The following is an 11514-nucleotide window of genomic DNA, read 5'->3' as shown; positions in this document are numbered from 1 at the left end:
TAATATAGAATAGAATAATATACACTTATATACAACATACCATAATATAATATACCATTATCATGTATGATTATAACAAAGTAATATTAATAATAATATGAATGCTACAATAAATATCAATAATAGTATCAATAGAATATAGAGTATAATGTATACTTATATTATTATATTGTAATATACAATTATACTATTGTACTATAATATATAATTATAATAAATAACATAATAATAGTGTAAATGCTACAATAAGGATGAAGCTCCCATTCATTTCCTCTGTGTGCAGGTCTGTCTGTGGGATACATTCCCAGAAATGGAATTACTGAATTGAAGGCTATATGCATTTGTAATTTTGATAGCTAGTGCCAAATTACCTTCCAAGAGACCTGGATCCTTTACCATGCCCACCAGCTATGTACCAAAGTGCCTATTTCACCATTGCAGCGCTCACACAGCGTGCTGTCATAAGACTCACAGCCACTGCACCGTACTGTGTCCCAAGGACAAATTAGTTTGAAAGCTGTCTGAGTCCAAGGAAAACTAAGTTATATAAGAAAAGGTCAGAGAGATTAGGACTGACATATACACACTATTATATATAAAATAGATAACTAATAAGGACCTACTGTATAGCACAGGGAACTCTACTCAATACTCTGTAATGACCTATATGGGAAAAGAATCTAAAAAAGAATGGATATATGTATATGTATAACTGATTCCCTTTGCTGTACAGCAGAAGCTAACACAACATTGTAAATCAACTATATGCCAATAAAAGTGTAAAAAAGAAAAAAGGAAAAGGTCAAAAACTTGACCTGAGTCAAACGTCTGACACGAAGTACTACAAACCGGAAGCAAAACAGAAGGTACTTGATAATTACACTCGTGGGAAGCAGTATAAAGACATTTATGCCAATAACTGAGTTCCCATTCTGGAGAGCCTAGGTTTCTAAACTGTTCACTTCCTCTGTAGAGAGAGGAAGGCAGTTGAATTCCAGGAAATGCCACTGGATTCGAAACAGACGGGAGGCGTGGTACCCCCTAAGTGATGAGGGGGTGGAAATATAAGTCTGGGCTTCCAAAAGCCCTCTGAGCTTACACGAGATAAAACTGCCTTTTCTAGTGCCAACTCTGGTGACCTGGTTGAGTACAAATTTCTGGGAGCTGATCAAAAAGGACCAGGCAGGACCCAGCTTCTCCCGTGGGCTACAGATGCTACGGGAGCTCCAGCTGAGGGTACAGAGGCTTCTAAGTAAATGCCCTGAGCTGGTGATGCAATCCCGGTGATTTGGTTTCTTTCTTTCTTTTTTTTTTTTTTGCGGTACACGGGCCTCTCACTGTTGTGGCCTCAAAAAAGAATTGTTTTGGAGGAAAAAAAAAACTGTTTTCATTTCAATGACCTTTATTTATTTGTCCTGATTTTAAAAGTAATATATGCTCCCTATTAAAAATCAGGAAAATACTAACTCCAAAAGAATTAAGAAAGAAACCAGGGCTTCCCTGGTGGCGCAGTGGTTGAGAGTCCGCCTGCCGATGCAGGGGACACGGGTTCAAGCCCTGGTCTGGGAGGATCCCACATGCCGCGGAGCAACTAGGCCTGTGAGCCACAACTACTGAGCCTGCGCGTCTGGAGCTTGTGCTCCGCAGCAAGAGAGGCCGCGATAGAGAGAGGCCCGTGCACCGCGATGAAGAGTGGCCCCCGCTTGCCACGACTAGAGAAAGCCCTCGCACAGAAATGAAGACCCAACACAGTAAAAATAAATAAATTAATTAATAAACTCCTACCCCCAACATCTTCTAAAAAAAAAAAAAGGAAAAAAGAAATAATAGAGTCGATAAAGCCCTTAATTTTTTTCTTTCCTGCTAAGTAGGTTAAACAAACTCCTACAAGTTTTGTTTATGCTGTTATTTTGCTTGGCAAAATATACCCTCAGAGAAAATTCATAGGTCAGTTTCAGACTGGACCACTCCAGTCTTCATTGGATAATCAAAATTAATAAGGTCTTAGTGTTCATATGTATGTACCTTTTTTATTTTTCCTCTGGCTGTGTTGGGTCTTCATTGCAGTGCACAGGTTTCTCATTGTGGTGGCTTCTCTTGTTACGGAGCACGGGCTCTAGGTGCGCAGGCTTCAGTAGCTGCAGCACGTGGGCTCAGTAGTTGTGGCGCACGGGCTTAGTTGCTCCACGACATGTGGGATCTTCCCGGACCAGGGATCGAACCCGTGTCCCCTACATTGGCAGGCGGATTCCCAACCACTGCACCAGCAGGGAAGCCCAGGGAAGCCCAGGGAAGCCCCTGAGCATTGTTTTAATAGCAGCTATTGATAGATAATTCATATACCGTATAATGCACTCATTTGAAGTACACAATTCAGTGGCTTTTAGTATGTTCACAGAGTTGTGCAACCATCACCACAATCAATTTTAGAACATTTTCGTTACCCCCCCCCCAAAAAGAAGTCTGTATGCATCAGCGATCACTTCCCATTTCCCCCAACCCCTCCATCCCTAGGCAGCCACTAATATACTTTCTGTCTCTATAGATTTGCCTATTCTGGACATTTAGCATAAATGGAATCATACAATATGTGGTCCTTTGTATCTGGCTTCTTTCATTTAGCATAATGTTTTCAAGATTCATCCATGTCATAGCATGTGTTACTACTTCATTCCTTTTTAGTACCAAATAATATTCCATTGTATGGATACACCCTATTTCGTTGATCTATTTATCAGTTGATGGACAATTGGGTTGTTTTCACTTTTTGGCTATTATGAATAAAGCTGCTATGAACATTCGTGTGTGTATACCTGGGAGTGGAATTGCATGGCTACGCACTGTTTCGAAAGATTAGGGTTTTAGGTTGAAGAGGCAGGGAGGGTCAGAGGAGGGAGGAAGAAGGAGGGTGAGAATTGGAAGGTATTTTGCATTTTGAGCAAAACCATGGAGGTATGGAATAAAAAGGCATGTGCAGGAAACTTGAAGTGGTTCTGTATGGGGAGTGGTGATAAATAAGGTTAAAGAGCAAAGAAGAATTCAGGTCTTGGAGGGCCTTGCTGGTCTACCCTTTCTTCTGAAGGTACTGGAGAGCCACTGAATGGCTAAAAGCAAGGCAGGGGCAGGAAACTTCTGGAGGTCACGTGGAGGATCGGATTTGGTTTCACAGCTGGGATCCTACCTGTCAGGCAGCTCTGGTCCACATGTTGTTACCTGCAGAGAATTTTGCTCTTCAGAACTATCCACATTAAATATTTGGACTGGCTTATTGGAATCAAAATAATGTAAAAAGGATTGGTGATATGCGATATATTCATAATATGGTTAAGGGAGTTTTAAGATAAGCCCTTTTGTTGTCTTGAAAGACACTGCAAAATTGGGTGAGGCTTATTTCTGTTGGTAGCAAAATGTGTTTGGATTAAGTTTTCAACAGTGAGTGGGCCAATTTGCTTAGATTCTATTCCTTTTCCCCTGCAGTAAGAAATGTTCATTTTAGCTAATAAAAAGTATACCAGAATTGTGATTGAAATGGAGAAGATGACTCATGATTTGAACTTGAATCTTCGGAAATTAAAATCCCTTCTGCATTTGTCGCTCTTAACAATAGGACATTCAGAGGGTGCTCCTTGTTTATTCCAGGTTGAAGGACAAGAAGCTGAATTGACATGTTGTCATTCAGAATGAATTTTTTTGTGTCCCTGTGCTATGAGAATTATTAGACATTATTAAGAATGTTGTTATTTCCTCTTTCAAAGCTGCACATATCAAGCTACGATTGATTCTGAGCTTTATTTATTTTCCATTCCTTTTCAGTTAAGGACCTTCAAAAATAATATATCTTTGTGTTGATTCCAAATTGAATTTGTCTGACTATTTAAACAGCCTGCCGCTGCTTTTTAATTTCCTTATTCACTCAGTAAACAGCAGAAGTGGAAAAATATGAAAGGATTTGGAAAAGTTGTATGAAACGTTCTAGTCTCCGTTTTCTAGCATTTAACTTATTGGATTTACTTCTTCTTTTTGAAATTAAATACAGGTTGGGGAAGTTTAAAATGCTATCAATATGTATTAAGTCCACAAATATTTATTGAATACCTACTGTGTGTCAGATACTGTGAGAGACTTGGGGGATAAAATGATTAAAATGAAGGTCCCTTTAGAGGTTTTCATGACTTACTGGAGGAGATAAGAAGGATATGCAAATGTCTCTGCTAGGATGCAGAGGGGATAGGGCCCAGGAGTGGTGCAACTTAGGTGCATGGGGTGTAGCCTATTTTTATGGGTGAATTAATAAGGGTTGTGCAGAGAGGGGGCCTGTTGATTAACTTTGTTACGAAGCCCCGCTTAAACAAAAGTAAATGAGCAGTATAGTAAAATGGCTAAGAGTGTCTGAGCTGAAAACCAGGATCTTTCTCTTATCAGTAGTGCAATTTTGGTCAAATTATTTAACCCTAGAGTGTCCTCATCAGTAAAATCAATGTATTCTGTAGAGTAAGTAGGGAGGGTTAAATAAGATAAGACATGTACAGCAATGAGAACAGCCTGGTATAGCGTAAGCTCTCAGTAATGATTATTCTTGTAGAGCGGAACTTCTCAAGCCCCAAAGTACTCACAGGCATATTGACAGAGGAATAAAGAAGATGTGATATATACATACAATGGAATATCACTCAGCCACAAAAAAGAAGAAAATAATGCCATTTGCAGCGACATGGACGGACCTGGAGATTATCATACTAAGTGAAGTAAGCCAGACAAAGACAAATATCATATGATATCACTTATATGTGGAATCTGAAAAAAATGATACAAATGAACTTATTTGTAGACTCAGGGACGTAGAAAACAAACTTGGTTACCAAAGGGGATGGGGGGAGGAGAGAGAAATTAGGATTTGGGGATTAACATATACACACTACTATATATAAAACAGATTATCAACAAGGACCTACTATACAGCACAGGGAGCTATACTCAGTACTTTGTAATAAGCTATTAGGGAAAAGAATCTGAAAAAGAATATATATATATACATATCTGAATCACTTTGCTGTACACCTGAAACTAACACCACATTGTAAATCAACTATACTTCAAATTTTTAGAAAAAGAAAATAATAAAATTCAATTGTGAGAAATAAAAAAAGAGAGAGAGAGAGAGAAGTCATGCAACTTCTCCCCAATGTTTGACCATAGAACACTTCTGGGGTAGGGAGATCAGAGGTAAAAAAGACAGCCCTTGGGCTGGGCCCTGTAAGATGGGAATGACTAGGTCAAATAAAGATGGGGTACAGGATTTTCTAGGGAGAGAAAAGCAAAAGCAAAAAACAAAGTGTCATTTTAATTGAGGGCAGCAAAAAATCTTTTGTAGAAGGTATATTTATTCATGGGGAAAAAAGTGGACTTAGTGGTGGAAGGACTACAAGCCAACATGATTGTAGTGGACAGCTACTATTTTGGCCTGCCAGAATCCATTCCCCCTTCTTCAGGAAATAGCTTCAGAATTTTCCTTGGGGAACCACCAGAGGTGGGTATACTGTGAAGCTACCGAAGCCTAAGCCTCCAAGCTTCTCATTGGCATGACTCTATCTTTCCACCCTGACCTTCCTCATTCACAGTTCCCCTTGTATTTAAAGTATTAGAAGGGCTGAAGGCATATTTTTGAGTCCAGTTAAGGGGAAGTTGAGTTTGTGCTTCAACGGATAAATTTATGTGGTTCATAGTCACTCGATTATAGTTCAGTGTTTGTTGGCATCCTAATGTCTTCCTAATGACTTCCAGGAATACTCACTACTGCCCACTGCGGTGACTGATCTGATATGACAAGAGGACATTGACAGCAAACTGGTTAATGAGTGTCGTCAATTTGAAGAGTATTTAAGATGAGTCAAATTTTGTGAAGAAAAATTGAAATATCTTGAAATCATCCAGCACGTTCATAGGAGAAATGTGAAAAAAGTCCCAAATTTGGCAATGATAATAATATAATAATAATTTGGCATAAAATACACAGAAAATTACCAATACAATATGAAGTTGAAAGTACATTTTAAAGTTATCGGTGATTTCAAAAAATGTTATTCAACCATAGTAGAATAAGGACTGAATTATCTTTCTATTCTCCTTAAAAAAATGATATTTTGGGGCTTCCCTGATGGCACAGTGGTTGAGAGTCTGCCTGCCGATGCAACGGACGCGGGTTCGTGCCCCGGTCTGGGAAGATCCCACGTGCCGCGGAGCGGCTGGGCCCGTGAGCCATGGCCGCTGAGCCTGCGCGTCCGGAGCCTGTACTCCGCAACGGGAGAGGCCACAACAGTGAAAGATATTTTGAAGTGATTGTTGTATGAATAAGTGATTGAAGAGTATTCAGCCAAAAACTGTAGGAAAAAAACCAACAATAATAGAGATATTCTAGGGAGGATTTTGTGATAATGGTGACCTTCTTTTGTTTTGGGGGATTTGGGGTTTGTTTTTTCTTCTTTGAAATATTTTCTTTCAATATCTAATTTTGAAGTTTTGAGTTTGTAATTTCTGTCTTTTTCTTAGAAAGCTCCTCCTGCCCCCCAGTTGAAAAAATATTATAACTCACAACACTTGATCTGCCTCTGGGAACCACCCTTCTTATCACACTCACTTTATGACATTCAAGTGGAGCTGGGTCCATTCCAGACTCTACAAGGGCAGGTGTTTGAGGGCTGGCCTATGCTACACTGCATTTAATTGGTTGGAGAGAATGGTTCAGGGGTTCAGGGTCACATGACCCAATCAGAGCCAAAGAGACTCAGCTGTGGCTTGTGTTGGAAGCTGGTGGGTTGGGAAGCAGAGCCTCCGCGGACAGCAGAGCTGCTGTGGCAAGCGCACAGATCAAGGTCATGCCTTACATCTAAAAATGATGAAGTTATAAACCAAGGTGCCAAGGTGGTTAATGAGATATTCTGTCCTTCTACCATGACAAATACACCTTCATTATGACAGAATCAAAATGCATAAAACAGTGGGTTTTATATGATGGAACACTGTCAAATACCCAATGACAAAGGAATTAAATTTTGACTGAGCATAATTGGGTGTTTTGTTAGTGGGCTGGTGATGATTAGATAAGTAATTAGTAATTAAATAAACACACACACACACACACACACACACACACACACACATACACCACAAATTATGTACTTATTCCATAGCTTTATTTTCCTTTTATTTATATCAGCAAAAATCACTATTTTATTATCAAGGTTTTCACATAACTTATATTCTGCTGACAGTAATGATTGAATAAATTAAAAAATGAAATTTGAACATATTTTCATCAAAAAATATAGAATTCAGGTAAATGTAAATTAAAAAATAACAATATTTGTATGTTTTCAAAGTTATTTAGCTTTTAATATTTTAACATTATCTATTAAAATAAAATAAAAATACATATTATAGTTAATATTAAAAATGATAAATCAAAGATATATAATATAGCTTAAGTTTTAAATTAATTTTGAAATTTTAATTTAATCTTATTAAATTTAAAAAACACTACTCACAATTCTAGTGTTCATTGTTCTTCTAGTTGCCACTGAATTAAATCAGGATCCATTTGTGTGTGTAATAATCTAGACCTATGTGTAAAAGACTTTAGTATGATTCCTTTAATATCGTGAAATGTTTCTCAGCTACCATGTGCAGATATTGCAAACACCGCTCTAATTGTTGACTTGCTCTGTAACGATAAATTGGGACATGAAGAAGCAGAAGAAAAATGAATCCTTGGCACTCCTGGGGATTAATATTTCATTTGCTAGACTTACTGCATTCATGCCAAGTGAAAGGATTTGACAAATGAATTCGTCTTTTCTCTTACCCAAAGTCTTCCGTCTTTCAAATCCCCCCTACATTTCCAAGCAGTCCCCATCTCTGACATTGTCAGTGGGACGACGTGCAGAATTTCATGGCCTTCAAATGCAGTTAGTTTGAGGAAACAGAACAAGAGATGGGGAGAAGTATTTCCTTGGGACCTAGAAGTTGTTATGCACAGAGCGGATTTTTAGCACGTCCTCTCATGAATATAAACATAGTTATGTGTGTGTGTGTTTGTGATTAAATGGAATCCTCTAAACCATGGGGCCCAGGACAGGGGTGCCTCTTGCCTCTGGGAAGAACTGCCCACCATTCTATTGCTCCGCACAATTCCCGGGGCTTAGTCTCCCAGATACACGTCTCCTCTCCAGGGTTGAGAGGGGTGGGTGGGAGATGGAGGTGAGGGGAGCTGTGAGTGACAGAAGGCCATCTCTCCCCTCGCTCTCACTGCTCTCAAAATCTGTTTTCTCCTGTCTCTCTCAAGGACTCTGTATAGTCTCTCTAATGAGTTAAGTATTTCAAAAAACCTGACTTCAGCTAACCTCAGATCTCTGGGTGGAGGTGGAGTCGGGGGGGAGAGGTGACACTCCTGAGGGAAGGAGTTGTGAAGGGTCTGGATGTCTGCTTAAAATAGGAAGAGGGAAGGTCACAGGAAAACCAAACAGAAATTAGTATCTCGGTAAATTACACTGCCAGTAACTGGCATGGCTACTTACTTCCCAGTTGATTGGTGGGAAGGTAACTTTCAATTGTTATCTTCAGCCCCTGAATTACAATGGGGGCAATTCTGGAAGCCAGGTTAGAGAAATGGAAACGGGTATTAGAGATAACACCTGCAAATCCCACCACCTGAGAGTGATGGTGTTTCAAAGGTCAGCTGACAAGGGGCGTGGGTGAGGCCTCAGTCTGGAGGTCTTCAGTCGCTGGGAGAGTCTTTCCCAGAAGCTTAGAGTGACCCTTTGTCTTCAGGAACGGGTGTTTTTGTTTTTGTTTTTGTTTTTGTTTTTTTGGCGGTGGCTTGCGGGATCTTAGTTCCCGGACCGGACCGGGGATGGAAGCCGCATCCTTGGCAGTGAAAGCTCGGAGTCCTAACCACTGGACTGCCAGGGAATTCCCAGGAACAGGTATGTTTAAACAGGACAGTGACCAGCTAGCCAGCTTGCATTTTATAAGCCTAGCATAGAAAGAGGGGCTGTTTTGCGTCAGATTGAGCAGGCATAATTACAATATGGGTTACAAAAATGGTAAAAGACAAAAACCCAGAGGGAAAAAATATCAAAACTGAATTGTAATTTTATGTTGTGAACTAATTGGAAGATTTACATGGCCATTGAAATTCTTTCTGGGCCTCCGGGAGAGGAAGCTGCCTTCTTCAGGATGTTTGAACTCAATTACCAGGGCACCAGAAATGGTTCTGTTTATCTAAGGGCCTTCACACACCTTTCAAGTTGAAAGATAATCCGTATCGTTGAAAATTTAGTTGAATTTTAACGCGTCTACAGATGAGTGGGAGAATGTTTGAAAAATGTGCTTTGTACTGTATGGGAAATTCATTTGGGTTTAAAAATATATATAGCAGCAAATTGCTTTTATGTTCTTAAAAATATTTTTAAAAGGTAAAATACAATAACATTACAAAGTTTTAGAGAAACAACAACAAAAAAATTCGCTTATGATCTTACCAGCCTGCTACAAGAACTCATCTTTTTATAATCTTTTGTGGACATATGGTTTTCACATTGTTATGCAATTTTGTATCCTGTTCTTTTCTTCCTTATTATAAAATAAGTTTTTTCTTATGTTGCTACATATTCCACATTTTAATTTAGAATTTCAGTGGTTACATGATATCCCTTCTAGGAGATGTGCCAAAATTCACTGTTTTCTGTAGGATGAAATATTTAGACTTTTTTTCCATTAAAAAAATGCAATGAATGTATATAGTGCCCCTCCTTCATCTCTTGTCCTGGTTCCAGACTTTCAATTATTTCTAAGAAAAGGGATTAATGGGTAAAATGGTATAGGACATTTTCTTGGCTCTGAATAGTTATTGTTAAGTTACTTTTCAAAAGGGTTGTTCCATTGAAATAAAACACTACAGTGTATCAAACCAGCACATTCATTATACTCACTAGCGTTTTGTCTTTCTCTTTTTTCTATCTAATTTAATAATAGCCATTTTTAATGTGTGTTTTTTCATTGTGAGCTAGAGCTAAATGTTTTTGCTTGCATTTACTTATTTTTTTATGTCCATTATGTATTTAGGGCTCAAAGATGTGAACCTAAATTCAATTGATGACAAATTTATTACGTTTCTGAGAATTTGTTAGAAGACAGTAATTTACTCCCAAGTTAAGTGAAAAAAATTTTAGTTATATTTGAATTAAGAATTGAATGTTTCTAATGAAGTTTAATACTTTTAGATAACTGTTTTCTCTGGTTACCTCAGTCTCAGACTAATTTCTCTCAAAATGTTAATAAGGATTCACTGAAGAAGAGTTCCGTGATCAAAAATGTTGGGAGAAAGCACTGAGGGGGATGGTAGGCAAAAAGAAGAATGCTTTTTCTGAATAGTTTAGACAAATTGAATCATATAATCCCATATTCCCAGTTTGTAGGGTTCTCACTCTCTTCCAGGGGAACCAGGCTCCAGCCTCCTGGGGCTTTCTGAAGCATATTAGCGTATTGACAGCTCTGGGAGGTCCTATGCTAAATATATATATATTTTTTAAAGAAGATGTTGGGGGTAGGAGTTTATTAATTCATTTATTTATTTTTGCTGTGTTGGGTCTTCGTTTCTGTGCGAGGACTTTCTCTAGTTGTGGCAAGCGAGGGCCACTCTTCATCGTGGTGCGCGGGCCTCTCACTATGGCGGCCTCTCTTGTTGCGGAGCACGGGCTCCAGAAGCGCAGGCTCAGTAGTTGTGGCTCACGGGCCTCGTTGCTCCGCGGCATGTGGGATCCTCCCAGACCAGGGCTCAAACCTGTGTCCCCTGCATTAGCAGGCAGATTCTCAATCACTGCACCACCAGGGAAGCCCTGCTAAATCTTTTTAACAAACACGTTTTTCGTGGGTGTGATCTGGAGAGGTACCTATGACCTTCTATTCTTCAATTAGAGGCATTTCCCTCCTTTGACTCTGCCCCTTCCTACCAAAGCCAAATGAGTAGGAAGCGGGTGTCGGAGCAGGGGTTGCTTCTCTGGGTCTGAGGGAGAAGCCTTCATTTGCCCTGGATCTCCGTTTTCTTGCTCTTCTTTGTGGTAAAATCTGCAGCGGTGGTGGTGGCTGAGGATGCTTTGGGGTGCAAAGAACGTCCCCTAGAGCTTTAGGGGAGCTTAATAGAACCTCTAATTATGTTTATTTTTTTCATTTTATCTTTTGGATGTTTCTATTTCTGTGTATTTGATCATGTAGTGTTGCATATGTTTATAATAAATACACACGTATTAGGGGTACACAACCGAATCTGGATACCAGTGATCTAAAATGGCTAAGAATAGCTTGTGAGTTTAAAAAGAAATAAAGAGGCTGTTCATTCTTTTATTCAAAATTATACTTCTTGAGCAAATATTGAGGGTCAAACCTACTAGGCACCGAGGATATGATAAGAAACAAGGGTTCCCTACCTTCACAGAGCTTTTAGATCTCAGGCTGGAGGGA

The sequence above is a fragment of the Phocoena phocoena genome, chromosome 16 (assembly GCF_963924675.1).
Source record: "Phocoena phocoena chromosome 16, mPhoPho1.1, whole genome shotgun sequence".
Lineage (NCBI taxonomy): Eukaryota > Metazoa > Chordata > Mammalia > Artiodactyla > Phocoenidae > Phocoena > Phocoena phocoena.
This window is presented reverse-complemented; position numbering follows the sequence as displayed.